Here is a 26,513-nt window from a genome sequence, read left to right as displayed (position 1 = left end):
CATTCTGTCGCCTGGAGAGATTCTCCAGGTCCTTCATCTTCTCTCTCAGCCTCTTCTGGCTGTCCACCACCATCCCCAGCCACAGCGAGGCCATCCACTCCTCATGCTCCCCCACTGCCTCCTCAACCTTCTGTATTGCCAGGCCCTGAGCCTCCAGCCTCTGCCCCACTTTCTCAGTCCTTGTCCAGAGCAGCTCCATCACTGTAGCCAGGTCCTCCGAGGCCTCCTTCGTCTGCTGCTGCAACCCGTCGACCACTGTGCGGTCAGTTTCGCCCCCTTGCCCTCTGCCATTTTGACCTGTCGTACAATATGAAAACTGCCCTGCTCCAACTGCTCTCTCTTTCTCGCTGCACTTCTCGTCCTCTGATCCAGGCACCAGACTCACCAGAGGAGCATTACCTTCCCATGGCACCCGGACACCTTTTGCCCTCAAAGACCCCAACGGGTGGGGAAGGACCAACAAAATCCACCTTCAGCGGGAGCCACCAAATCTGCGACCACTCCATGGCTGCCACTGCAAGTTTTCGGCTTTCGGGATTTCTACCATCTTTTCCTGTTCTTTGGAGAGATTTATTGGAGAATATAATTTGTCGCAGTCTTTCCCCAACAGTTTAAAAGTGTTGCAACTTGTAGTGGCTCTGGCTTGTTTCTTAAATCTGTTGCAAACTCGTAGTTCTGCCATTGCAAGTGGAAAACTGGCCTGTGACCATTCTTTAGGCAGTAGGTAGAGGAAAATTAACAGCTATTTTGACCCTCACCCAGTTTCTTTGCTTTCCTTTTTAGTGCTTCTCTTCTGTTTTTTTTTTTTGCTACCTTCTGCAGTGCTGAAATTTGCATTCCGCTTTCAGCAACAGTGGCTTCTCTCCAACCACTGAAAACACAATTTCGGCTCCACTTCTGACACTAAGTTACAGCACCTCTAGCATAATGCCTTTAATAGAACTGCCTGTAATTTGCTTGTCCCTAGCCTGTGCGTCATGGCAAAGGTCACATGACTGCAGCAAGCCAGATATGACCTATAGTACAAGATTGCATTTCCCAATGAGGAGATAAGTGTAAATTGTGTGCGCATTGAAGAGTAAAAAAGAAGAATGAAAAGGTATTATTGTTTTTGTGGAGAGAGAGAGAGAGAGAGAGAGATGAGATGTACATGATGGAGATGGTTACCAGGAAGAAGAAGAGCATTGCCCAAGACCAAATGAAAAGTCCTGGTGTCGAGAGACTTAAATGAAGTGGGACTGGAAGGAGAAGTGACTGACCGGAGGAGACGGAGAAGAGTGATCAACCAGAATTGTGGTGACCATAAGTAAAGCAGGAGAAGCCAAAATGTTTTTCTTGTTCCTGCATTGGGGCCACAGAGTTTTCACAGAAGTGTTTCCTCCAATGTTCAAATGGTACATTTGTTCAGCACATCAAACACAAGGGCCAGCAAACCCTGTTTTGTGAATTGCTCTTTTGATGTGTCCTGCTTCTTTCAAGGACCATACCCACATGAACCTCCAGGCCCCTCCCTATTGTCATGGGAGTGTCCCTTTAAGAAATGTTTCTGTCTTATCACATGGCTTCAGTGATGTCATTGTGTGGGTGGAGCTGGGCTGTGACTCTGTGGGTTTTACTTTTGTTTGAGTTTAGACAGGTTTGAATTGCACAGGTTTGAAAAAAGTGTCTCTATCTTTTTTTAAAAGTTGTTTCTAGACTGCTTGGTAACTTAAAAGAGATAATTGCTTCTGGAAGGAATTCAAATCTGCTGTTTGAAAAGCGGAACAGAGTAACCAGTCTTATGACTGTGAGAATGCCGTCTGCTGGGCCACACCTTTGAAAAGGGGCTTCTGGTTTTACTTGTATTTTCTTATTGAATTGGAACACTTAAGGGGGAATTCATTAAGGGTTATTCATAGATTACTGTAGCTGTGTGGGGTCTTTGTTTGTAATTGATAAAAGTTTTTTCAGTGTGTGTTTATACAAATGTTAACTAAGTTCTTAGAATAAAGCTTGTTTTTGTGATTAAAAGTGCCAAAGAAGTCTGTTGACTAACACCTGAAAGGCAGGCTCTTGTGCTCATCGTAGCCAAAATTATTAAACAGTTATAGGTCAGGTAAACTTCATGACATACTTTGGAGTTTTCTAAACCCTCTCCCATAACACTATGCACACACTTCAGGACTGTTCCATTATATTGCCTTTTCATTTCCCTCCTGCCAAAATGCATCACTTATTTTTCAGTATTAAATTCCAACTGCCACCTGTCTGCTAATACTGCTATCGATGTCCTGTTGGAGTCGATTGGTGTTATTCTCTACGTTTGATATTATTGGCAAATGTTGCCATTTTACTCCGTATTCTAATATACAAGTCAGATAATATTTATTTTTATACATGAAAAACACAGCGGTCCTAACCATGGCCCTTGGAGAATATCAGTGACTACCATCCTACATTCTGAAAAACAACCATATGCCACTACTCGTTGTTTCAGTCCTTAAGCTAACTTTTATTCAAACTGACACTGACTCTCCTATTCATTATGTCTCTATTTTCTTAACTAATCTTTTATTTGTAACTTCGTCAGATGCTTTCTTCAGATGTATATAGTCAACATCCATTGCCTTTCCTTTATCAACCTTCTCTGTTCATCAAAAAATTATATTAGGTTTGTTGAGCACGTTGTGCTTTTTACAAATAAAAACAGTGAATGCTGGAAATACCCAACACGTCTGGCAGCACCATTAGAGGGAAAAATGTTTTTATTTCTAATTTCCAGTATCCGCAATATTTTTTGCTTAAGTTGTGATGCCTTTCATCATTCTTTGCTGACTCCTTGATTAATGAGAACATCTTCGGCGAACATTCACTAACTAGTATGCTTGTCCACCTGGGAAGCACTGTGTCACTGGGTTGTGGGTTCTATGGGTCCTTGTGTGGCTGATGAGCTTGATCCGAAAGCCGCATCTTTGACTGCACACTTGGTAGGTGTTTCCGGGAGATGGGGGTTAGTCTTTGAACTCAGATCACTGGTATTCCTTTCTCGGGCTTCTTTTCCAGGCCCCCTCTTGCTATCGGGTGCCCTTGAAGAATTGTGTCCCTTCAGTCAGGAGTTGCCTCCAAGTAGGTCTCTTCTGAGCAAGGGTCTCCTAGGCGTTGACCTCTATGTTGCATTTCTTGAGGTAAGCCTTCAGGACGTTTTTGAAGTGCTTCCTTTGTCCTTGCCTTCTTTGAGCTGGGCAAAGATAATGGGGTGCACGGCAGATAAGTGGTTAGCACTGTTGCTTCACAGCACCAGGGACTCGGGTTTAATTCCCGACTTGGGTCACTGTCTGTGCGGAGCCTGCACATTCTCCTCATGTCTGCATAGGTTTTCTCCGGGTGCTCCAGTTTCCTCCCACAAGTCCTGAAAGGCGTGCTGTTAGGTGAATTGGACCTTATGAATTCTCCCTCTGTGTACCTGAACAGGCCCTCGAGTGTGGTGACTAGGGGATTTTCACAGTACTTCATTGCAGTGTTACTGCCAACTTGTGACACTAATAAAGATTATTATTATTTGCGTTGGCAGTCGGGACTCTGACATCCTAAGCATACGGCAAGCCTAGCAAAGTTGGTTTTGGATAATCATGGCCTTGATGCTGGTGCTCATGGCTCCTTTAAGGACACTAATGTGGAAAATCCGTCTCAGACAGCATTGATTGGACCTCTCCAGGGCCTTGAGGTGGCTGTACGTAGTCGAAGATTCTGAGCGGTATAGACAAGTTGGGAGGACAACTGCCTTGTACACAAGGGTCTTTTGGTGTAAGCACAAATGTTGCAGTCGTCAAAGACCCCCGTCCTGAGACGTCCGAAGGACATGCTAGCTGATGGGATACAATGTTGGACATCTGCATTAGATTTCCCTGCCCCCCTGGCAGGGGGAAATATTCGGTAGGGTTTCTCCATTGATCTTGATGGGGCAGGGACCAGAACTTGCCCTGGGGTGGGTTGGTAAAGGACATGAGTCTTCTTGAGGTTGAACCTCTGCAACTGCCGATTGATTTTTTTCTCCCTGATTCTTGCTTGTAAAACCTTGCTCATAACTAATATTGAAGTGACTGGCCTGTAGTTACATGAAATATCCTTGGACGCTTCCTGTGGCGGGGACATACTGAGCAGTCGCATGAAAGGTGGCTATGTCCCTAGAGACTCCAACCAAGGTGCTTTTGACTCAAAATTCGGTCACTAAACAAACAATACCCCATACCCTTCCCCCTGAAACATAAACCTCGTGAAGAAATGCTCTCTAACCAGCAAAGTGGCAGAAAGGACAACAAAAACAATAAGAGCCAGGAGAGGAAGGCTGAGGCCATGACAGTAGGAGTGAGGCGGAGCAAGATATGGTGGTCGAACAGAGTCACTGATGCAACCGTCGACCCTCCGAAACAAGGCAATGGATGGACTCCTGACTCGAGAACTCAAACTTAGAGACTCCATTAAGGAGGGTCACACAGCAGTGGTGAAATTGTCGGTTAGCAGATGCCTCCCCTTCAAGGAGGTGCTGGAGAGGAGAAGCTGCAGAAACTAGAGAAGGCGGCCACATACCAAAGTGAGGGGATCATCTCACTCGAAGCATTATCAGAAGGATGTGGAAGCTTTGTAGAGATTGCAACAAAGGTTCATCAGGATAAGATGTTGCCTGGTTTCGAGGGTGTTGGCAATGACGAGAGGTTAGGGCAGCACGGTGGCCTAGTGGTTAGCACAACCGCCTCACGGCGCTGAGGTCCCAGGTTCGATCCCGGCTCTGGGTCACTGTCCGTGTGGAGTTTGCACGTTCTCCCCGTGTCTGCGTGGGTTTCGCCCCCACAACCCAAAAATGTGCAAAGTAGGTGGATTGGCCACGCTAAATTGCCCCTTAATTGGAAAAAAAATAATTGGCTAATCTAAATTTATTTTTTTTTAAATGAGGAGAGGTTAAATAAAGTAGGATTGTTTTCACTGGAAAGATGGAGGCTGAGGGGAGACCCGACAGAGGACTCCAAAATTATGAGAGGCATCAACAGGGTGGATTGGTCTGAGGCTTTTTCCAAGGGTGGAAGTGTCAATTACAAGGGGGCACAGGTTCAAGGTGAGAGGGGGTAAGTTTAAGGGAGTTATGGGGGTAGGTTTTTCACAGAGTGGTGGGTGGCGGGAACGCGCTGCCAGAGGATGTGGTGGAAGTAGGCACATTAGCAACATTTAAGATGCATTAAGATGGGTACATGAATACCCATCCTTGGGCAACACGGTAGCATAGTGGTTAGCACTGTGGCTTCACAGCGCCAGGGTCCCAGGTTCGATTCCCCACTGGGTCACTCTCTCTGCGGAGTCTGCACGTACTCCCTCCCACAATCCAAAGACGTGCAGTTTAGGTGGATTGGCCACACGAAATTGCCCTTCGTGTCCAAAAACGGTTAGGAGGAGTTATTGGGTTCGGGGGAATAGGGTGGAAGGGGGGGTTTAAGTGGGTCGGTGCAGACTCGATGGGCCGAATGGCCTTCTGCACTGTATGTACTATGTTAATAGGGAGGAAATGGAGGGATACGGAATGTGTAGGGGCAGAAGTTTTTTTTTTTTAGTTAGGGCATCATGATCGGCACAGGCTTGGAGGGCCGAAGGGCCTCTTCCTATGCTGTACTTTTCTTCTTTCTTTGAAGCAGTGGTGGCGAGGTTGGTGGCGGCTCAGGGAGCGCTCCAAAGACCAGGAAAACAGGTCGCGCCACCAGAACCTGAGAATTGTTGGGCTGCTGGGGGTCACAGAGGGTAGGAACCCAACTAACTATGTTGGGAAAGTTAGTCGGGGGAGATAGCTTCCCCAAGCCCCGAAGGTGGACACTCTGGCAGAGGCCCAAGACAGGGGAACCACCAGAGGTAATTTTCACCAAGCTCCGTCAATTCCAAGACAAGGAACAGATCTTGAACTGGGCAAGGAACATGTGGTCCTGCAAGTGGGAAGGGCATACAATCTGTATTTATCAAGATATTGTGAGGACAGCACGGTGGTGCAGTGGTGGTTCGATCCTGGCCCTGGGTCACTGTCCATGTGGAGATTCCACATTCTCCCCGCGTCTGCATGAGTCTCACCTCACAACCCCAAAAGATGTGCAGAGTAGGTGGATAGGCCATGCTAAATTTCTCCTTAATTGGCGTACTCTAAATTAAAAAAGTCAAGACATTCGTGCTGTCCTGGCCAAGCGCCATGCCAAGTTCAATGGAGCCACACAGCTCTATTTAGGAGCAAGGTATGGTTCGGGATGCTGTATCCAACAAGACTTTGGGTGACCTACACAAATAGGGAACAATATTTCACCACATCGCGAGAGGCAGAAGAGTTTATCTTCAGAAGAGAGAGGGGGGGGGGGGGGGGGGGGGGAAGAGGAGAGAGAGACCGCGAGAGTGACACACACACACACCCCACACTGGGCACCTCTAATGGAGCACAAGGGAGGAGTGAACCCATGGAGGTTCACATACCCGAGTGGGAGGGAGTTCTCCTTCTCCCAGGTCACAAAGTCCATAATCAATTCATTTGTAGTGTGATAAATCAGTGCTTGCAGAGGTAGTTAGGAGTGGAATACACCGCAATAGTAATCGCCGATCACGCTCCACACTGCGTTGGTGTGAAGTTGGAGACGGGCTGGGCCCAACTCACCCCATGGAGGCTGGAAACAGCCCTCCTCAATGTCACAATCCATCAATGAGTATGTATCCTGCAACCAGAATGTGGAGGTCTCACTCTATATTCTGGGAAGCACTGAAGGCAGTGATAAGGGGGGAAATAATCGTGTAGTGGGCACTTGGGGACAAGAAGGAGAGCGTGGCTAGGTAGCAGCTGCTTGACTCCATATTGGACGTGCACCAGCGGTACTCCATGGTCCCAATTGTGGAATTACTAGAGAGAGCAAAAAGATTACAAGTGGAGTTTGACCTGTCCACCGGGAAAGCAGTGAACCAGCCCCGCCAGACATGAATATGGGGACAAGGCCAGCCGCCTACTGAAACACCAGCTGATGAAGTAGCCTGTCACGAATGAAATAGCACAGGTAAAGGACAGAGAGGCAAGCCAGTCACATCGCCACATGAGATCAATGAGGCCTTTGTGACTTACTATTGAGAACTGTACACCTCCGAGCCACCGGAGGGAGACTCGAAGATGAAACAGTTCCTCGACAGGCTGGCTATATCTGGAAAAGAAGCAGGGACTGGAAGCACCACTGGAACTGGAGGAAGTCATGGAGAGTATCAACTCCATGCGGTCGGGGAAAGCACCAGGGCTGGACAGCTTCCCGGTGGACTGCGATAAATAATTTGAGACAGCACTAGCCCCATATCTGTTGGAGATGTTCATTGACTCAATGTCTAGAGGGACCCTGCCACCCACATTGGCACAGGCCTCGATATCACTGACCCCTAAAAAGGACAAAGTGGGTCATACAGACCCATCTCACTCCTAAACACGAACGCCAAAGTACTGGCGATGGCCCTGGCAAGGCGACTGGCGAGTTGCCTGTCAGAAGTAGTCATGGAGCATAAGGTTGGCTTTGTCAAGGGAAAGCAACTAATAACAAACATCTGGTGCCTGCTGAATTTGATCGTGACTCCACCCAGGGAGCAGACACCAGAATGATCATCTCCCTGGATGCAGCGAAGGCCGATGACAGAGTCGACTGGAGGTAATGGAATGGTTTGGGCCAGGGTTCACCTTGTGGGTAAAACTACTATACAACATTCCCATGGCGAGTGTACGGACAAACGCCACCAGCTCTAAATACTTCTGATGTGGAGATGCCGGCGTTGGACTGGGGTGAGCACAGTAAGAAGTCTTACAACACCAGGTTAAAGTCCAACAGGTTTGATTCAAACACGAGCTTTCGGAGTGCAGCGGATTCACCTGAGGAAGGAGCTGCGCTCCGAAAGCTCGTGTTTGAATCAAACCTGTTGGACTTTGACCTGGTGTTGTAAGACTTCTTACTAAATACTTCTGGCTGCACAGCGACACAAGGCAGGGATACCCCTTACCTTCTCTGTTATTTGCCCTGGCAATCGAGCCACTGGCTATTGTTCTCGGATCGGCGAAAGGATGGAGAGGCATCCAGAGGGGAGAAACAGGGAGCGCAGAGTCTCATTCTATGCAGGTGACCTGCTCCCCCATGTCTCAAACCCCCGAGCCAGCATGGAAGGAATAATGGAACTACGAAGCGAGTTCGGAGTCTTTTCAGGGGATAAACCATGAACCAGTAGGGGACGGGGGGTTCATACCTTAGCCCATGACTGGCCACGGAACCACAAGTGGAACAGGCAAAGAAAGACCTGCAGAGGTGGGACTTGCTCCCGCTCTCCATGGTTTTTTTTTTGGGGGGGGTGGAGGTGGAGAGAGAGAGAGAGAGAGAGTTTCTTGCAAAGGCTTCAACAGTCAAATGAGCTCTTGCAAATCACATGGTTGAACAGGTACATTTGATCCAACTTCTTGCTTTGGGCTCTGTTCGAATTGGAGTACCATTATTGCTCTCAACCAAAAGAGCATTTTGTAGTATGGCAAGGGTTCCTATAACTTTGCTTCATATAATGGGGAAAATGTGGGAAGTAGGTCACCACCTCTTTCTTCTACACACAGCTGCCAGAGAAAGATTGATTTTAAAAAATATTTTAATTCTCCTTCTTACCCACATTTTCTCCCAGCTGCCAGAGAAAGATTGACTGACTTTCCAATGTTTTGAGTTGGTGAAATTAGATGCTGAACTCTCATGCCCACTCTTTAACAGTCCTCCCTCAGATCTATTACTTTGGATCAAGACTCTAGCTTAACATACCGTTACGTGCAAAAGGAAGACTTTCTTGCTTTATTTAATCTTCACTGCTATTTCCAGTATCTTTCCCCTCTTTTTTTTTTTTGTTTCTATCATCTTAGTTTTGCCACGTGTCCAAGATGTTCTCAGAAACTGGAAACTTTTCAAGATTGGCCTCGCCTTGAGACCTCTTGCTGTTTCCTTGAAGTTGCTGCATGCAATACATCTTCAGCTTCTTCATTTGCTTCAGATTTCTGCCAGATGTAATGTCGAACTAAAGAACTGATTGTAAGTTTATAGATTCATGGCATTTACAGTGCAGTAGGAGGCCAGTCGGCCCCTTGAGTCTGCACTGAGAGCACCCTACTTAAACGTACACCACCTCTACCCTATCTCTGTAACCCCACTGTAATGAACTCCAATTGGCTTTATTGGTTGGCCAATTGGAGTATGAGCTCCCTCAATGATAGCTCATTGAGGGGGCCCATATAAGCACATGTGTAGGCTTTGTGAGGGAGTTTTAAGTTGACTGGACTGCTAACAGCACTGTTTGTAGCTGCTCCTGTAATATCGTTATTGTAAATAAATATTGGTGTGGTGACGGAACTCCTGCCTCTTGTGGATTACTACACCCACCTAACCTTTTGGACATTAAGGGGAAATTTAGCATGGCCAATCCACCTAACCTGCATATCTTTGGACGGTGGGACAAAACCGGAGCACCAGGAGGGAACCCACGTCGATACTGGGAGGAAGTGCAAACTCCACACAGTCACCCGAGGCCTGGAATTGAACCCGGGTCCTTGGAGCTGTGAGGCAGCAGTGCTAGCCACTGTGCTACTGTGCCGCCCATAAAATGAAATGACCACTGGCAACTGTGGGATTTGAAGTGATTCCCTGCAGAGACTGGAGTCTAAATCCAGTGCCTCAGAGCTCGGTCACGATACCACAAGGAAATGAATACTCTAGGCTCTGTTGATTTACATCAGTTTACACTTGACTGGTGCCTTTAATGTAGTCCAATATCCCAAAATTCTTCGAGAGTTTTTAAAAATTAAATTTTGCGTACTCAATTCGTTTTTTCCAATTAAGGGGCAATTTAGCGCAGCCAATCCACCTACTCTGCACATCTGTGTTGTGGGAACGAAATCCACGCAAACACAGGGAGAATGTGCAAATTCTACACTGAGAATGACCCAGAGCTGCGATCGAACCTGGGACCTCGGCACCGTGAGGCTGCACTTCACAGGAGAGTTATCAAACAAACGTTTGACACTGTATCGCATAGTGATGTAAGGATAGGTGACCATTGGCCTCATCAAAGAAGAGGACCGGTAGAAATTATAAAAATAGGGCAGCACTGTGGCGCAGCGGGTTAGCCCTGCTGCCTCACGGCGCCGAGGCCCCAGGTTTGATCCCAGCTCTGGGTGACTGCCCGTGTGGAGTTTGCACATTCTCCCTGTGTTTGCGTGGGTTTCGCCCCCACAACCTAAAGATATGCAAGGTAGGTGGATTGAACACGCTAAATTGCCTCTTAAGTTGAAAAAGTGAATTGGGTACTCTAAATTGATTTTAAAAAATTTAAAACAAATTTATTAAAAAACAGAAATTACAAAAATGATAGTTGGACTATTCACAAAAGCCAAACTGTTCACCAAATGCAATGGATAAATGCGTAATTTTCAACTTGGCAAACTGACTATGTGCCAGAGAGATCTCTGCTGGGTCTGAACTATTTACAATCTATACTAACAACTGTAATAAAGGTACAGAGTGTATTGTAGCCAAATTTGCTGACCATGTGAAAATTGATCAGAAAGCAATACAGAGAGCCTACTAAAGGATATAGGAAGCTTAAGTGAGCGGGCAAAATATTGGCAGATGGTGTACAACATGGGAAAAGTTAGGTCCACTGTGGCATGATGAACAGAAAAGCAGAATATTAATCATACAGAGACTGCAGTATGCTGCGGTGCAGAAGGATCTGGGGTTCTTGTAGATGAATCGCAAAGAGTTAACATGCAGGTGCAGCTAATAATTGGGAAGTAAATGGAATGTTTGACTTTATTGCAAGGAGGATGGAATCTAAAAGTATGGAAGTCTTGCTACAGTTGTGCAGGGCATTGGTAAGTACACACCTGGGGGCCTGCATATGGTCTCCTTATGTAAGGGGGCATATATACTTGCATTGGAAGCAGTTCCGAGAAGGTACACTCGGCTGATTCCTGGAATTAAAGGATTATCTTATGAGGAAAAGTTGGGCAGGTGGGCTGAAACCCATTGGAGTTTAGACAAATGAGGACTGATTTTATTGCCGCATACAAGATTCTGAGGGGCTTAACGGGGTGAATTGTCTGGGGAGGCTTTTCCTTGTGGGGGAAATCTAGGGGGGACAGTTTAAAAGTGAGGAGTCTTCCATTTGAGGTTGAGATGAGGAGGATTTTTTTTTCTTTTAAATAAAAAAAGTTGAGTACCCAATTATTTTTTCCCAATTCGGGGGCAATTTAGCATGGCCAATGCACTTACCCTGCACATCTTTTTGTGTTGTGGGGGTAAGACGCACGCAGATATGGGGAGAACGTGCAAACTCCACAAGGACAGTGACCTGAGTTCGGAATTGAACCCGCGTCCTTGGCGCCTTGAGGCAGTAGTACTGACCACAATCCACCATGCCGCCCAATGAGGAGAGATTTCTTAAAAGGGCTGTTAGCCATTAGAATTCCATCCCCAGAGAACAGCGAAGGTGGGCCATTGAATATATTAAAGCTGAGAACAACTTTTGTCTGAGATAGCTCTTGGCTGAGAAATTTTTTTGATCAAGGTGATCCAGGATTAGAGGGGGGTGGAAAGGAAAGTGGAATTAAAGCCACAATCCGATCAGCCATCATCTTATAGAATGGCGGCACAGGCTGGAAGGGACGAATGGTCTACTCCTGGAGTCTGGCTGTCTTTTTGAGTTAATTTAAAAACAAAATATTCTACCTAGTTAACCAAGATTTACTCTTTTGGAAGTAGTGCAGAATATGTTAGTAAGGGGCATTTAACACTATTTATTGAAAGCATTTGTGATTTATCTACTATTGAGGGCGCTTTTATTTCTTATGAATTTAATGAGCCAGACCAAGCTTCCCCTTGTTGCCCCTTCCTGCAGGATGGCTGAATTGTCGGCTATAGGATGGGTGGCACGGTAGCACAGTGGTTAGCACTGTTGCTTCACAGCTCCAGGGTCCCAGGTTCGATTCCTGGCTTCCGTCACTGTCTTTGCGGAGTCTGCACGTTCTCCCTGTGTTTGCTTGGGTTTCCTCTGAGTGCTCCGGTTTCCTCCTTCAAGATCCAAATGATGTGCAGTTTTGTAATTTGGACATTCTGAATTCTCCCTTTGTGAACCCGAGCAGGCACCGGAATGTGGCGATTTTCACAGTAGCTTAATTGCAGTGTAAACGTAAACCTACTTGTGACAATAATAAAGATTATTATTGTTAGTATTTTAATGTTTGAAGTAAGTGAATATTAGCTGAAAGCAGTTCTGAGGAGCCACATTATGACAATCTTGCACACAAAAAGATAAACATACCAGGCTCAGCATGGAACTCAATTATAAGCCACTCTTGAGAGGAGACACCTACAGCATGGCAGCAACGTCTTCATTCTTGCTGTTAATTTGACCCACACGGCAATAACTGCAGTGCTAATCAGTAAACCAAGTGGAGATATTGGTGAGCTCAACCTGGATAAGCCACATCTCATCTGAATATCACCGCTTTATGCTTTTTTGTCCTTGAATTTTTGTTAACTGCTGGCAGGATGAATAATTCAAGGTATAATGGTTTCACCCGATGCCAGATATTTTCATATTCTGCTGTCGAATTAAGTGTGCTATATGATTTGGGGTTTAATTCAAATTTGTGTAAGCAGTTAGTTATTGTGAAGTGCTTTCAACTAATATTATTACTTGTGTGTTCTCGAAAATATAATTTGCATAACCTTCGTCTAATCTTTACAGTTGACCTATTTTGTGAGAACTGCAAACAGCCTCATTTTGGGCTACATAGAATTCCATTTTAAAATGAGCGTTAAACATTGGAATTAAATTGAGATGATTGAAGACTATTGAAGCTTGGCTGCCTTTAAAGTTTAAAAATAGACGTTTTTCCCCCCAAAGAGACCTAGATTCACTATTTGGAAGTGGTGAGGAATATATTAGTAAGAGGCACTTTACACTATTTAATTGAAGCAGTATGCAATTTATCTACTGTAGAGGGAACTGCATTAGAAGAGACGTGTTATCGAAATGTTCCTTGTTTGTGCTGATATCTCCTGTAATCGAAGATCAGCATGAAGCTCACATCTGTAGAATAACTCAAAAGTATTTTGTAAGAGCCGTGTATCTTGATCATGTTTTGTTTGGATGCATGCACAATATCTGTTCTGAACAGTTACTGGCACAGGCAATGTATTCAAATTGATTGGGGAGGAAGAATTTGGTATTAACGTGAATGGAAAGATAGTATGTTTGGGTAATAAACTTGTTGGGTTACAGTGGCTTTTATTCCTATCATCTTTGGCACCTCTCTCTTTCTCTCTCTTTCCCCCCCCCTCCCATACATACATACACACACACACACATTTTGGGAAGAAATATTCCAGGATAAACCCAGCCATTCTGGGATAAATCTATCTTTAAATCTGAAAGATATGAAGAAACCCTTTGAAGAATTTAAAGAAACAAGGTTTTGTTTGGAAGTCGCACAATTGAAACTTTGCCAACTTGTCAAGGTGAGTGAAATTGAATAGAAATTTAACTGTAGTGAAATGGTTAGATACATTTGCAGTGTGGTCTAAATGCACAGGAGTCATTTATGCTATTGATAGAAATATGTCCTGGTCCCATGGCCCCTCACAGCAACAGGGTTTGTGTGCGCACATCTCTGAAAACTATCTGGTCTTTTGTATGTTAAATAGAAGAGACTTGTGATCTTGCCCGTCAAGAGTTTTGAGACATGGTGTCTTTGGTGATCAGTAATGAGGATTTAGATTCCTTTTGTCCAGGAAAAGGAATAATTTGATTAGAAATAGTCAACATGGTTTTGTGAAGGGTAGGTCGTGCCTCACAAACCTTATTGAGTTCTTCGAGAAGGTGACCAAACAGGTGGATGAGGATAAAGCAGTTGATGTGGTGTATATGGATTTCAGTAAAGCGTTTGATAAGGTTCCCCATGGTAGGCTATTGCAGAAAATATAGAGGCATGGGATTCAGGGTGATTTAGCAGTTTGGATCAGAAATTGGCTAGCTGATGGAAGGCAAAGGGTGGTGGTTGATGGGAAATGTTCTGACTGGTGTCCGTTACTAGTGGTGTACGACAAGGATCTGTTTTGGGGCCGCTGCTGTTTTTATAAATGGCCTGGAGGAGGGCGTAGAAGGATGGGTGAGTAAATTTGCAGATGACACTAAAGTCGGTGGAGTTGTGGACAGTGCAGAAGGATGTTACAAGTTACAGAGGGACATAGATAAGCTGCAGAGCTGGGCTGACAGGTGGCAAATGGAGTTTAATGCAGAAAAGTGAGGTGATTCATTTTGGAAGGAATAACAGGAAGACAGAGTATTGGGCGAATGGCAAGATTCTTGGTAGTGTGGACAAGCAGAGAGATCTCGGTGTCCATGTCCATAGATCCCTGAAGGTTGCCACCCAGGTTGAGAGGGTTGTTAAGAAGGCGCACGGTGTGTTCGCTTTTATTGGTAGAGGAATTGAGCTTCTGAGCCATGAGGTCATGTTGCAGTTGTACAAAACTCTGGTGTGGCCGCATTTGGAGTATTGTGTGCAGTTCTGGTCGCCACATTATAGGAAGGATGTGGAAGGGTACAGAGGAGATTTACAAGGATGTTGCCTGGTATGGAGGGAAGATCATATGAGGAAAGGCTGAAGGACTTGAGGCTATTTTCGTTAGAGAGAAGAAGGTTAAGAGGTGACTTAATTGAGGCATACAAGATGATCAGAGGATTAGATAGGGTGGACATTGAGAGCCTTTTTCCTTGGATGGTGATTTCCAGGACGAGGGGACGTATCTTTAAATTGAGAGGAGATAGATATAGGACAGATGTCAGAGGTAGATTCTTTACTCGGAGAGTAGTAAGGGCATGTAATGCTCTGCCTGCAACAGTAGTGGACTCGCCAACACTAAACGCATTCAAATGGTCATTGGATAGGCATATGGATGATAAGGGAATAGTGTAGATGGGCTTTAGAGAGGTTTCACAGGTCGGCGCAACATTGAGGGTTGAAGGGCCTGTACTGCGCTGTAATGTTCTATGTTAAGATGGTACAGTTTTGACTTGGTAAAAGCAATTTGCCTACCTCCCTCTTGTACCCCTCCAAAGCAGATATCTATGTGTATTGATATTCAACCATCGGGATAAAGCAGTGGTAACCATGAGATACATATTGCATAAGGGCAGCACGGTAGCACAAATAATTAGCACTGTGGCTTCACAGCGCCAGGTCCCAGGTTCGATTACCTGCTTGGTCACTGTCTGTGCGGAGTCTGCACGTTCTCCCCGTGTCTGCGTGTGTTTCCTCCGGGTGCTCCGGTTTCCTCCCACAGACCAAAGGTGTGCGGATTAGGTGGATTGGCCATGCTAAATTGCCCTTAGTGACCAAAAAAGCCACAGTGCTAATCACTTGTGCGACTGTGCTGCCCTTATGCAATATGTATTTCATGGTTATTGGGTTATGGGGATAGGTTGGAAGTGAGGGCTTAAGTGGGTCGTTGCAGACTTGATGGGCCGAATGGCTTCCTTCTGTACTGTATGTTCAATGTTTCTATGAATACTGATCACATTTGCAATCCTTGTTGATTGCCAGTTCATAAAACGAGAGGTCAGCATTTGTGGAAAGGTGTTTAGTGGGATGCAGTGTTTTGCATATGGGTTTAAAAATCAGAAGAACATAGCGAATCATTAGTGATGTCTTTCATTTATAAAGGTTATTGGTTAGCATGGAAATGCAGATTTACCACCCCATTGTATAATTTCCTGAGGCGGCATAGCCCCAGAGCAGTTCTCCGCCAATCACACCCACCAGTTTATGGAAATGTTTCTGAAGGCAGTGGTATGCTTCATACTTGGCATTACCAAAGTGGCTATCAAAGAGAGTGATCTTACGTGAAGGTCTACTACATATTTTTTTTAATGTCAAAAAAATTAAACGTCAGTCCATTTTCTATACAGTGAGTATCTCACGATGCATTCCCTTCAAAAGCTGCATGTCGAACTACTTTCATTTGGAGTTTATGGGAAAGGTAGTTTGGCTGTTGAATCATGTATTTGTGCTTTTAATTAAGGACAACATACTATAAATTCATTTTGAATTTGTAGCACTCTGTCTTCTCTGGTCCATCCCTAAAATTGTTGTTAAACCTGCTGTCGAAGGTGGCACTATTGTTTTGTGAACCAATCTCTTATCTTGCAGAAGCTGAACATCAACTTTCTTGACACCACTGCTGACTTCCCATAGGATTATGACCCCCATCACCGAACATTAAGCCATTGTTCCCACCTCCTCTGGAGATCTTCCCTCCACAGCCCTCCCAACATGATAGTCTCTCCTGGAAAAAATAAAATCAGTGTCTACCTCCCAGAGCTCCGCAAATGGGACTTCTCTAATAGAGTTGTTGCTTCAGCCTGTTGTTGTTCCACAGACCCGATCCCTTTCCTTCTTGACTCTTCTAACCGTGTCTAGTTTCTTCTCACGTTTATGAATGAATCTTCTGATGCCCTCAGTCATTTCAGTCTGCTGGCACTAACTGTTTATTTTGTGCCATAGTCAATCCCGTTATACCTTACCCCCTATCAGGACGGCCTGACGCCTCTCAGCATTTTTATTGAATGAAGGCCTGAAACTTCCTACTGTCTGTCGTTTTAGTTCTCGACTACACTTCTATTCTCAGCCCTCCAAAACTGTTCTATTGAAGTTCAAGGAATAGTATGCCAGATTAACATCTTTTGGCTTGACACATGATGTTGAGTGTGGAGAGCTGTAGAGTTCAGCAATTGAGATCATAATAACTGCCTCTAGGTTTTCAGACAGTAGCTGTTGATGATTGTGCAATTGCCATTTTTGCCTCCTTAAGACTATCTTTAGTTTCTTTACTTGCCCAATTAGCATCTTCTATTACCTGGCAGCATCATCCATTTTAATCATTTAATCTCTTTAGACTTCCACCCTATCACAGATCTTCCCTCCCTTCCCCGCCTCTGTACTCAGTTAAAATCTATTGCATCTCTAACTCTTTCCAGCTCTGGTGGAAGACTGTTGATCCAAAACGTACATTTTGTTTTGCTCTCCTGACCTGGTTATTTCCAGAATGTTTTTATTATTATTGTACGATTAAATTGTTCAAAATTACACACTTAAACATGCACCTTAATGCAACCTGCAATCACCACCTCTTCCCTATGCTATGTGCAGCACATTATAAATATTAAACCTCTTGTGTGTGTGTATATATATTATACGCTTATGGCTTCATATATATTTGCGCTCATCATTTTAGGAGGTAGTTAATATGTTGTAATAAAACGGAATGGGGCTGAAGAAAATGTGTACTTTATAATTTGCTCAGTTCGTGCACATTGGTAGTGACATAAAGCTGGAATATTGTAAAATTAATTTTCCACCAACTCTTATTTAGTGCAGTTGAGCCAAGAGAACACTGTACCAAGCGAGGAGGCAACAAAGTTTGATAAGAACCCCCACAATGGGAATTTAGTGCGATGAATCTGCTAACTTGCAGGGTAAATGGCAAAATGATTATTTGAGCAGTATGGCTGTTTGTTCACACGTCTTGTGTATTCCTATGAATTGCGCAGTATTTTGATGTTTGATACTTCAGCGGTAGTTGAGAGTTTTTTTTTAAGATAATTTTTATTGAAAATTTTTTTTACATGAAAGTATTTACCCCAACTAACTATAGAATATTACAAAATGTTCCCTCTTAACAAATTCCCCCCCCGCCCGAACTCGCGCGCGCGTTGTCCCTCCCCCCCTCCCCCTCCCCAAAAACAAACAAAGCAACAATCAACATCAAACATGAACTGCGAACAAATTTGCCCGCATTACAACCGTAAATAACCCACCACACCCGTTGTTGCCCCCCCCCCCCCGATTGCTGCTGCTGCGACCTCTGTACCCTATCTTTGAGCCAAAAAGTCGAGGAAAGGCTGCCACCGCCTGAAGAACCCTTGTACCGACCCTCTCAGGGCGAATTTGACCCTTTCCAACTGAATAAAGCTTGCCATGTCATTAATCCAAGTTTCCATGCTTGGAGGCCTCGCGTCCTTCCACTGTATTAGTATCCTTCTTCGCGCAACTAGGGACGCAAAGGCCAGTACTCCGGCCTCTCTCGCCTCCTGTACCCCCGGCTCCACCCCAACCCCAAAGATCGCTAGTCCCCATCCTGGTTTGACCCTGGATCCCACCACCCTCGACACCGTCCTTGCCACCCCCTTCCAGAACCCCTCCAGTGCCGGACATGCCCAAAACATATGGACATGGTTCGCTGGACTTCCCGAACACCTGACACATCTGTCCTCACCCCCAAAGAACCGACTCATCCTTGTCCCCGTCATATGGGCTCTATGTAGCACCTTAAATTGAATGAGGCTAAGCCTCGCACACGAGGAGGAAGAATTAACCCTCTCCAGGGCATCAGCCCATGTCCCATCCTCTATCTGCTCTCCCAGCTCCCCCTCCCACTTGGCTTTCAGCTCCTCTACTGATGCCTCCTCCGCCTCCTGCATTACTTTGTATATGTCCAATATCCTCCCCCCTCCGACCCAGACCCCCGAGAGCACCCTATCGCTCGCCCCCCTGCTGGGGAGCAAGGGAAACCCTTCCACCTGGCGTCTAGCAAATGCCTTCACCTGCAAATGTCTAAACATGTTTCCCGGGGGAGCCCGAATTTCTCCTCCAGCTCTCTCAGGCTCGCAAACCTCCCATCTACAAACAGATCCTTCAGCTGCCTGATGCCCACCCTGTGCCAGCTCTGGAATCCCCCGTCCATGTTCCCCGGGATGAATCTATGGTTCCCTCTTAACGGTGCCTCCATCAGACCTCCCACTTCCCCCCTGTGTCGCCTCCACTGCCCCCAGATCTTGAGGGTGGCCGCCACCACCGGGCTCGTGGTGTACCTCGTGGGAGGGAGCGGCCATGGCGCCGTTACTAGGGCCCCCAGGCTTATGTTGCCACAGGACGCCCTCTCCATTCGTTTCCAAGCTGCCCCCTCCCCTTCCATCATCCACTTGCGCACCATCGATACATTAGCCGCCCAGTAATACCCCGAAAGGTTGGGTAATGCCAACCCTCCACTCTCCCTACTCCGCTCCAAGAAGACCCTCCTCACCCTTGGGGTGCCGTGCGCCCACACGTAGCTCATGATGCTGCTCGTCACCTTTTTGAAGAAGGCCCTAGGGAGGAAGATGGGCAAGCACTGAAATAAAAACAAAAACCTCGGGAGGACCGTCATTTTAACGGACTGCACTCTGCCCGCCAGCGACAGCGGCACCATGTCCCACCTTTTAAATTCCTCCTCCATCTGTTCCACCAGCCTGGAGAAGTTCAACTTGTGGAGAGTCCCCCAGTTCCTTGCCACCTGCACCCCTAAATATCTAAAACTCTTTCCTGCTCTCTTCAACGGGAGTCTCCCGATTTCCTCTTCCTGGTCCCCTGGGTGTATCACAAATACCTCACTCTTACCCAAGTTTAGCTTGTACCCCGAAAAGTCCCCGAATTCTGCTAGCAGTTCCATCACCTCCGGCATTCCCCCTTCTGGGTCTGCCACGTATAGCAGCAGGTCGTCCGCGTATAGCGATACCCGGTGCTCCTCCCCGCCCCTTGTCAGCCCTCTCCACCCCCCTGAGCCCCTCAGTGCCATCGCCAACGGTTCAATTGCCAGTGCGAAGAGCAGGGGGGACAAGGGGCACCCCTGTCTGGTCCCCCGGTGGAGCCCAAAATACTCCGATCTCCTACCATTCGTCACTACACTTGCCGACGGGGCCGAATAGAGCAGCTTCACCCATTTAATAAATCCCTCCCCAAATCCAAACCGTTCCAGCGTCTCCCACAGGTACTTCCACTCCACCCTATCAAATGCTTTCTCCGCGTCCAATGCCACCACTATCTCCGCCTCCCCTTCCACTGCCGGCATCAGGATGACGTTTAGCAGTCTCCGCACGTTCGTATTAAGCTGCCGCCCTTTCACAAAACCCGTCTGGTCCTAGTGTATCACCCCTGGCACACAATCCTCTATCCTGGTAGCCAGGATCTTTGCCAGCAGCTTGGCGTCCACATTCAGGAGCGAGATAGGCCTATATGACCCACACTGCACGGGGTCCTTGTCTCGCTTCAAGATCAGAGAGATCAGTGCCTGCGACATTGTCGGGGGCAGAGCCCCCCCCTCCCATGCCTCGTTGAAGGCTCGCACCAGCACAGGGCCCACCAAATCCGCGTATTTTTTGTAAAATTCCACCGGGAACCCGTCTGGCCCCGGCGCCTTCCCCGACTGCATATGCCCAATCCCCTTGACTAGCTCCTCTAACCCTATCTGCGCCCCCAGCCCCTCTACCAGCTCCTCTTGGACCTTGGGGAACCTCAGTTTGTTCAAGAAGCCCTCCATCCCCCCCTCCCCTCGTCGGCGGCTCTGACCGATACAGCTCCTTATAGAAGTCTCTGAAAACCCCATTTACTTCTGGCCCCTTCTGCACTACGTTCCCACCCCTCTCCCTCACTCCCCCAATTTCTCTAGCCGCATCCCGCTTGCGGAGCTGATGCGCCAACATCCTACTCGCCTTCTCCCCATACTCATAAATCGCGCCCTGCGCCCTTCTCAACTGTGTCTCCGCCTTTCTGGTGGTCAACAGGTCAAACTTAGCCTGCAAACTGCGCCGTTCCCCCAACAGCCCCTCCTCTGGTGCCTCCGCATATTTCCTATCCACGTCCAGAAGCTCCCCCACCAGCCTCTCCCTCTCCTGTCTCTCCCTCCTTTCCCTATGTGCCCGTATGGAGATCAGCTCCCCCCGATCACCGCCTTCAGGGCCTCCCATACCATCCCTACCTGCACCTCCCCCGTGTCATTAATGTCCAGATATCTTTCAATGCTCTTCCGGACCCTCTTGCACACCTCCTCATCCGCCAGCAACCCCACATCCAGGCGCCACAGCGGACGCTGGTCTCGCACCTCCCCCATTTCCAAATCTACCCAGTGTGGCGCGTGGTCTGAGACCGCTATGGCCGAGTACTCCACTTCCCGTACTTTCGGGATCAGTCCCCTGCTCAATACAAAGAAGTCAATTCTAGAATAGACTCTGTGGACATGGGAGAAAAAGGAATACTCCCTCGCCCTCGGCCTCCCAAACCTCCAGGGGTCCACCCCTCCCATCTGCTCCATAAACCCCTTTAACACTTCTGCCGCTGCCGGCCTCCTACTCGTCCTTGAACTCGATCTGTCCAGCACGGGGTCCAGCACTGTGTTGAAGTCCCCCCCCATGATCAGGCCCCCTGCCTCCAGGTCCGGAATGAGGCCCAGTAGGCGCCTCATGAAGCCAGCGTCGTCCCAATTCGGGGCATACACGTTAACCATCACCACTTTCTCCCCCTGCAGCCTACCCTTCACCATGACATATCTACCCTCTTTATCCGCCGCCACGAACGACACCCTCTTCCCAACCAGGATCGCCAACCCCCGGTTCTTTACGTCCAGTCCTGAGTGGAACACCTCTCCCACCCACCCCCTTCTCAGGCGGACCTGGTCCGCCACCTTCAAATGGGTCTCTTGTAGCATTGCTACATCCGCCTTCAGTCCCTTTAAATGCGAGATTACTCTCGTTCTCTTGACCGGCCCATTCAGCCCCCTCACATTCCAAGTGATCAGCCGGGTCGAAGGGCAGCCCGCCCCTTTCCCCTGCCGACTAGCCATATCCTGTCACCTGCTCGCCCCGAGTCAGCCCTCCCTTTCTGACCCGCTCCCCATGGCGATGGCGCCCCCCCCCCCCCCCCCCCACCCCTCCGGTCCTCAACTTCTCCTCCCTGGCCTTTTCAGCAGCAACCCGGTAGCCCCCCCCTTCCCCCCTCCCCCTCCCCCTCCCCCCACCCCCCTCCCCCCCCCAGGCTAGGACCCTTCCTAGCCGCGATGCACCCTCCATAGTACTTCCGTAAGTCAGCTGGTTTACGCTGACCCGGCTGCCCCTGCCACACTCCGACTCCTCCCGGCATGGGGGACGTCCCCCCCCTTACCACCCCTCCTTGACCCCGCTCCAGCGCGGGAAAGGGAGCCATTGCTGACCACGCCCCTTACTCCCACCCCCCTCCCCCCTCTGCCCCGTGCGCGGGAAACCAGAGGAAAGCCCGCGCTTTCGCCCTGCCCCTCCCCGCTCCTCCATCTTCAGTTCCACCCCCGTCCCCGATCTCACACCGATAAATAGAAAACAACCAAAAACCCCACAGGAAACACATACCCCCGGCACTCCCCCCCCCCACCCCGCCCTCCCAACATAACATTATAAATAACAGAAAAGAGAGAGAAAAAACTGGTAGAGAGAAAAAAAAGGGCCCAAAAATACGGCCAAGTGAAAATCCAACCAAAAGAAAGCCACGTGTCCAGCTTAAAGTACCAGAGCGGCAACGACCGCCAAGTATCCCCTGGTTCTAGTTCGAGTCCAGCTTTTCTTCCTGGACAAAGGCCCACGCCTCCTCCGGGGACTCGAAATAGTGGTGTTGGTCCTTATAGGTCACCCACAAGCGCGCTGGCTGCAGCATCCCGAATCTGATTCTCTTGGCATGCAGCACCGCCTTCGTCCGGTTGAACCGGGCCCGCCGCTTTGCCACCTCCGCACTCCAGTCCTGAAAGATCCTCACCGTCGAGTTCTCCCATTTGCTGCTCCTCTCTCTCTTGGCCCACCTCAGCACCCTCTCCCGGTCACTGAATCGCTGGAACCGAACCAGCACCGCCCTCGGGGGTTCGTTTGCTCTTGGCTTCCTGGCCATTACTCTGTAGGCCTCCTCCAGTTCCAGGGGCGAAGGGACGGCCCCTGCCCCCATCAGTGAGCCCAGCATTTCTGCCACATACCCCGGGAGGTCCGACCCCTCCAGCCCTTCTGCCAGGCCCAGGATCCTCAGGTTTTTCCGCCTCATGCGGATATCCATCTCCTCCAGCCGGTTTTGCCATCTCCGGTGGAGTGCCTCGTGCACCTCCACCTTTCCCACGAGGACCGTGGCCTCCTCCTCCCTCACAGCCATCTCCTGCTGCAGCTCCCGAATTGACGCCTCTTGGGTCGCCTGTGCCCCCATCAGCCTGGTGGTCGTCGCGTTCATCGACTCCAGCAGCTCCACTTTCAGCTCCGTGAAGAAGCGCAGGAGAACGGCCTGCTGCTCCTCCGCCCGTTTCCTCCAGTCCTCGGGTGCGCCGCCGGCCGCCATTTTGGATTTCTTCCCCCGCTTTTTTCGGGGAGCTGCTGCCGCTTTTTTTCCTGCCCCACTCCGTGTAACGACCATAAATTTTTCAGGGTTCTCCTCTGGGAACCTTCCCCCACCGGGAATTGCCGTTCCAGCGCCGTTAGGGGCCCTCCAATCGGCCCGAAAACACCTTCCTCACAGGAGCAGACAAACGTGCGACTTAGCTGGTCATAGCCGCAACCGGAAGTCCGAGTTTTTAATATTAGAAATAAAAGTGAGTCGAAAAGTGCTTTAATTCCATATTCATCTAAGTTGCTGCAATTTGAAAGTTTGTTGAACAGCAGAGTGAAGATGTAGAAAAAAGCCTGCTTTATAGATGATCTGTGATGGGAGGACATGTTACTGTCACTGATACATTGTGACTCCAAGGGATGGCAGTGAGCACATACATAAAAAAAAAAATTAGAGTACCCAATTCATTTTTTCCAATTAAGGGGCAATTTAGCGTGGCCAATCCACCTACCTTGCACATCTTTGGGATGTGGGGGCGAAACCCACGCAACCTCGGGAAGAATGTGCAAACTCCACACGGACAGTGACCCAGAGCCGGGGCCGAACCTGGGACCTCGGTGCTGCAAGGCAGCAATGCTAACCACTGCGCCACCGTGCTGTCCTGAGCAATTACATTTTTAAAACCGGAATCCAAAAATTCAGAGCGTTGGGTCAGAAATCACAATTTTCAACTTCATTTCTTAACAGGCCAGTGATTTTAATTTTAAAAAATAATTTTTATTGAAAAATTTTGTATTTATACAACAACATTGAACCATAATAAAATACCAACAATAACAATAATAATAGCAATCATAAACATTCGCCCCTCCTCAATGAACAACACAACATATTAACAACTTAAATTAACACAATGTTAAGTTACATAACCATAGAAAAAAATATATAGAAACTACAATAAGGATACCCCCCCCCCCCCCCCCCCCCCCCCCCCCAACCACCCCCACCTATCTTTGAGCCAGGAAGTCCAGAAAAGGCTGCCACCGTTTATAGAACCCTTGTATTGATCCTCTCAGGGCAAATTTGACAGTCTCCAATTTTATAAATCCCGCCATGTCACTGATCCAGGTCTCCACACTTGGGGGCCTCGCATCTTTCCACTGCATCAAGATCCTCCGCCGGGCTACTAGGGACGCAAAGGCCAGGACACCGGCCTCTTTTGCCTCCTGCACTCCCGGCTCCACCGCAACTCCAAAAATTGCGAGTCCCCACCCTGGTTTGACCCTGGATCCAACCACCCGTGACACCGTCCCCGCCACCCCCTTCCAGAATTCTTCCAGTGCCGGGCATGCCCAGAACATATGGGCATGATTCGCTGGACTCCCCGAACACCTGGTGCACCTGTCCTCACCCCCAAAGAACCTACTCATCCTAGTCCCGGACATGTGGGCTCGGTGCAGCACCTTGAATTGGATGAGACTAAGCCTCGCACATGAAGAGGAAGAGTTGACTCTCTCCAAGGCATCCGCCCAAGTCCCGTCCTCTATCTGCTCCCCAAGTTCCCCCTCCCATTTAGCCTTCAGCTCCTCCACTGACGACTCCTCCACCTCCTGCATTACCGTATAAATGTCAGACACCTTCCCCTCTCCGACCCACACCCCCGAAAGCACTCTGTCCATCGCCCCCCGCGAGGGCAGCAAAGGGAACTCCTCTACCTGTCGCCTAGCAAACGCCTTTACCTGCAAGTATCTGAACATGTTCCCTTGGGGGAGCCCAAATTTATCTTCCAGTTCCCCCAGGCCCGCAAACCTCCCGCGAATAAACAGGTCCTTCAATTTACTGATGCCCACCCTTTGCCACCCCCTAAATCCCCCATCAGTGTTCCCCGGGAAGAACCGATGGTTTCCACCTAATGGAGCCTCCATCGAGCCCCCTGTTTCCCCCCTATGCCGTCTCCATTGTCCCCAGATTCTTAGGGTCGCCGCCACCACCGGGCTCGTGGTAAACCTCTTAGGAGAGAGCGGCAACAGCGCCGTTGCCAAGGCACCCAGGCTCGTACCTCTACATGACGCCATCTCCATTCTTTTCCACGCCCCCCCCCATCACCCATTTACGCACCATTGACACATTGGCTGCCCAATAGTACCCCAAAAGGTTGGGCAGCGCCAGCTCGCCTCTATCCCTCCCTCGCTCCAGGAAAACCCTCTTTACTCTCGGAGTCCCATGTGCCCACACAAAGCTCAAAATACTGCTAGTCACCCTCCTAAAGAAGGCCCTGGGGATGAAGATGGGCAGGCACTGAAAGAGGAACAAGAACCTCTGAAGCACCGTCATTTTGACGGACTGTACCCTCCCCTCCAACGACAATGGCAGCATGTCCCACCTCTTGAACTCCTCCTCCATCTGATCCACAAGCCTCGTGAAATTATGCTTGTGAAGAGTCCCCTAGTCCCTGGCCACCTGCACCCCCAGGTATCTAAAACTCTCCCCTGCCCGCCTAAGCGGGAGCCTACCAATTCCTTCCTCCTGGTCTCCAGGGTGCACCACAAACACCTCACTCTTGCCTAGATTTAGTTTATAGCCTGAAAAGGTCCCAAACTCAATTAGCAGCTCCATCACCCCCGGCATCCCTCCCACCGGGTCCACCACATACAGTAACAGGTCATCGGCATACAACGACACCCTATGTTCCTCCCCACCTCGCACCAAACCTCTCCACCTCCCTGAATCCCTCAACGCCATCGCCAACGGCTCGATTGCCAATGCAAACAACAAGGGGGACGGGGGCAACCCTGCCTGGTCCCTCGGTAAAGCCGGAAGTACTCCGACCTCCTCCTATTCATGGCCACACACGCCATAGGGGCCTCATATAGCAGCCTCACCCATCTTATAAACCCTTCACCAAATCCAAACCTCCCCAACACCTCCCATAAGTACCCCCACTCCACTCTATCGAAGGCCTTCTCCGCATCCAGCGCCACCACTATCTCTGCCTCCCCCTCAATCTCCGGCATCATGATGACATTCAACAATCTCTGCACATTCGTGTCCAGCTGCCTTCCCTTCACAAAACCTGTCTGATCCTCATGCACAACCCCTGGCACACAGTCCTCTATCCTGGTGGCCATGATTTTTGCCAGCACCTTGGCATCCACATTAAGGAGAGATATGGGCCTGTATGAACCACACTGCTGGGGGAGGCCAGTGATTTTAAGTGAATGAATGTAATGAAAACAATTTATTTGAAAAGTTGAGTAGAAGTAATTCTCTA

At 48.4% G+C, this 26,513-nt stretch overlaps 1 protein-coding gene across 1 annotated transcript in view; it reads left to right on the top strand.

The window, feature by feature from the left end:
- The window catches only part of LOC119958402 (protein FAM117B-like), a 238,812-nt gene that overhangs the window by 74,645 nt on the left and 137,654 nt on the right, over positions 1-26,513 (top strand).

Source organism: Scyliorhinus canicula, chromosome 2 (genome assembly GCF_902713615.1).
Source record: "Scyliorhinus canicula chromosome 2, sScyCan1.1, whole genome shotgun sequence".
Classification (NCBI taxonomy): Eukaryota; Metazoa; Chordata; class Chondrichthyes; order Carcharhiniformes; family Scyliorhinidae; genus Scyliorhinus; species Scyliorhinus canicula.
This window is presented reverse-complemented; position numbering and strand designations above follow the sequence as displayed.